This window comes from Cervus canadensis, chromosome 15 (assembly GCF_019320065.1).
Source record: "Cervus canadensis isolate Bull #8, Minnesota chromosome 15, ASM1932006v1, whole genome shotgun sequence".
NCBI classification, from domain to species: domain Eukaryota; kingdom Metazoa; phylum Chordata; class Mammalia; order Artiodactyla; family Cervidae; genus Cervus; species Cervus canadensis.
In genome coordinates this window covers 43,505,094-43,508,813 of record NC_057400.1, presented here as the reverse complement: position 1 = coordinate 43,508,813, position 3,720 = coordinate 43,505,094, and the positions used below count along the sequence as shown (strand labels likewise).

Sequence of the window (3,720 nt, the reverse complement as noted above, 5' to 3'; positions counted from 1 at the left end):
TTAGCTTATTATTTAATAATAGCAAACTCTTACTGAGCACATACTTTGTGTTGGGAGTTCATACTATATTCTACATGCATTGATTCTTTTAAACCTCATTATCACCTTATAAAATGGTACTCTTATTACCTCCTTTATTCAGATGAGTAAACTGATCCATAAAGGTAAAGTAAACTAAACTTAGTTTAGACAACTAATGTATCACAGACCAGAGATTTGAAGCCTGGCAGTTGGGCTACAGAGTCTGTGTTCCTGACAGTTGACCTAAACGAACCCCGCTTTTTTTTCTTAATTCAAGAATAGTATATTATTTAGGATGCCTTTAGTTGCAAGTATCACCCTAACCTAAACTGCTGGCAAGAGTAAAAATAGTTTACTGGTTCACATAACTAGAAAGACTAGAAATAGCAGTTGCTTCAGGCAAGGCTTGATTTATTGATTCTATGATGTCACTAAGAACTCAGTTTCCTTCAGTCTCAAGTCTGTTTTCCCAAGATGGATGCCAGTCACATAAGAGGAAAATGCTTCCTTACTCACATTCAGCAAGAAAAAGAGTGTGTTGGTCTCAGTATTTCTTAGAGAAGTCCTGATTGTTTTCATGAATGAGTCAGTTTAAGTTGCTGACTGCCCCTGAGTCAGTTACTGTGGTCACAGAGATAAAGTGCTCTGCTTGGCTTAAGTTAGATCACCTATGTGTCCTTGAAACCACAGAGACCCTAAATGGGCTTCTGATGAAGCAGAATATAGATATTCCAAAAGAAGTGAAAGTGTTAGTCTCTCCGTCATGTCTGACTCTTAGCGAACACCATGGACGGTAGCCCACCAGGCTCCTCTGTCCATGGAATTCCCCAGGCAAGAGGACTAGAGCAGATTGCCATTCCCTGCTCCAGGGTATCTTCCCAACCCAGGGATTAAACCTGGGTGTCCCGCTTTGCAAGCAGATTCTTTACCATCTGAGTTACCAGGGAAGCCCAGATATTCCAAAAGCAAGCTACAAATGTATGCAGAATATACTATTTCTGTATTCAAGTGTTTGTGTTATATGTGTAATATATGCGTGTTGAAGTTGAAACTCCAATACTTTGGGCACCTGAAGTGAATAACTGATTTATTTGAAAAGACCCTGATGCTGGGAAAGATTGAATGTGGGAGAAGAAGGGGATAACAGAAGATGAGATGGTTGGATGGCATCTCCGACTCAATGGACACGAGTTTGGGTAAACTCCAGGAGTTGGTGATGGACAGGGAGGCCTGGCGTGCTGCAGTCCATGGGGTTGCAAAGAGTCAGACACATCTGAGTGACTGAACTGAATCTTCTGTCATCTATCTATCCATCCATCCATTATCTATCTTTGCCTGATACCTTTCCTTGGAGATTAATCCTTGAACTGAGAAAGATGCCATATAAAAATAATCATTTTGTCAGGCTACCATAAAAGTAGTAATGGCTACTGAAAACAAGATTTATTCAGATTTAATTCTTTGGACATTTGGTACACTCAGTAAAACAGAGAAAAATAACATTTCATTGAAAATGATTTTTTTTTAAAATCTCACTAACTGACATAGTTAGCTATAGTTGTTATAGGAATAGTTTTTTTTTCTTTAGTACTGTTTTTTCTTTTTATTCACATTCTTCTAGACACTGAGTACTTCTCTGTGGTATGGAACACACAGAGACTATAGTCTGACAAATTTCAATGCCAAGGTTATATTGGCAGCTTGTGATATGGAGTTATGAAATTCTTGTCCAAAGCAGACATACATGCTTCACATCTGATGCTTAGATACCATTAAAAAAAAATCCCTCTGGATTCTCATGTCAAGGCTAAACCATTTAAAAAGTACAATAATAAACATGCAAGTGGAAGAAAAGACAAAAAAGGATAAGTGACTTTGGTATTTTCTTCAGTTTCTGGCATCCTAAACAGAAATCCTCACTTACGCATCTCAATGTTATGATATATGACATAGACAGTCTAGTTGAACCTAGAAATTGTGAATGAGAAAGTGACCTTTCTGTAATTGTGTGGCAATATTATCTTTTTTTAGGTCTTGTGTTCCTGTTTCAAATCAGTTGTGGTGATCTACTTGAATTATCTATACTGTTTTATAGATTTATACAGCAAGGAATAAAAATATTTTATGGAATATGCATGTGAATTGTAGATTTTTGGGAATTTTCTCCACCTCTCAAAAAATTGTAAAGATAGTGCTCGCTTCGGCAGCACATATACTAAAATTGGAACGATACAGAGAAGATTAGCATGGCCCCTGCGCAAGGATGACACGCAAATTCATGAAGCGTTCCATATTTTTGAAATACAGAACAGACTTTTGAACTCTGTGGGAGAAGGTGAGGGTGGGATGTTTCAAAAGAACAGCATGTATACTATCTATGGTGAAACAGATCACCAGCCCAGGTGGGATGCATGAGACAAGTGCTCCGGCCTGGTGCACTGGGAAGACCCAGAGGAATCGGGTGAAGAGGGAGATGGGAGGGGGGATCGGGATGGGGAATAAGTGTAAATCTATGGCTGATTCATATCAATGTATGACAAAACCCACTGAAATGTTGTGAAGTAATTAGCCTCCAACTAATAAAAAAATTAAAAAAAAAAATTGTAAAGATATAAGGTCATAAAATCTGATATATCCGAGTAGAATATACCTCTTGAAATAACAATTGAGAAAAGTGAGAAATAAAACATCTTAATGAAAATGTTATTACACTTGTATTTTAAAAAGTAAAACTTTATCTTAAGATGGTTTTAGATTTACAGGAAAGTTGCAAGATGATGCAGAATGTTCCTATGTGACCTACATGTTTCCTGTGTTATCAACATCTTATATGTTTATTTGTTAGAATTAATAAACCAATATTGATACATTATTATTAACCAAAGTCCATACTTTCTACAGAGATTCTTAGTTTTTAAGATGAAATTTTATTTTAGAACAGTTTAATATATACAAAATTATTATGAAGGAGTACAGAGAGTTCTTATAGGCCCCACACTGCATTTTCCCTATTACTGACATCTTACGTAAGTATGGTATATTTGTCACAATGAATGAGCCAATATTGATGCTCAAATGTTTTCAGTATTTGAAAAGTTCACACTTCATTCAGATTCCCTCAGTTTCCCCTTAATGTCCTTTTTCTCTTTCAAGATCCCATCTAGGATACCACATTACATTTAGTTCTCACATCTCTGTAGGCTCCACTTGGCTGTGACAGTCTCTCAAACATTCCTTGTTTTTAATGACCCTGACAGTTTTGAGGATTATTGATCAGGTAGTTTTGTAGAATGTCCCTCAGTTGAGATTTTTCTGATATTTTTGTCATGATTAGACTGGGTCTGTGAGTTTTGGGGGAGAAGACCACAGAGATAAAGTAAAATTATCTTCACATATATCAAAGGTATATGTGAGCTCCCAGCATTGATGTTGCCCTTGGTCACCTGGCTGAGGTAGTATTTGTCAGGTTTCTTCACTCTAAACCTACTCTTTTTTCCCCCTTCATTCTCACACTGTTCTCTAGAAAATTACTTTCTACAGCCTGCACTTATTGAGAGGAGCAATTATGTTCTACCTTCCAAGGACAGAGTGCCTATCCCAATTATTTGCAGTTCTTCGATACAGAAGAATTTATTCTATATTTTTTCACACAGTTATTTACTTACATTGGTATTTTAGAAATACAATTAAACAGATAGC

At 36.6% G+C, this 3,720-nt stretch overlaps 1 non-coding gene across 1 annotated transcript; it reads left to right on the top strand.

Moving 5' to 3' along the window:
• The first annotated feature begins 2,212 nt into the window (after positions 1 to 2,212).
• Positions 2,213 to 2,319, top strand: LOC122454111. Its single transcript, XR_006273321.1, has one exon. It is a non-coding gene; the product is annotated as a U6 spliceosomal RNA (small nuclear RNA).
• The last annotated feature ends 1,401 nt before the right edge of the window (positions 2,320 to 3,720 follow it).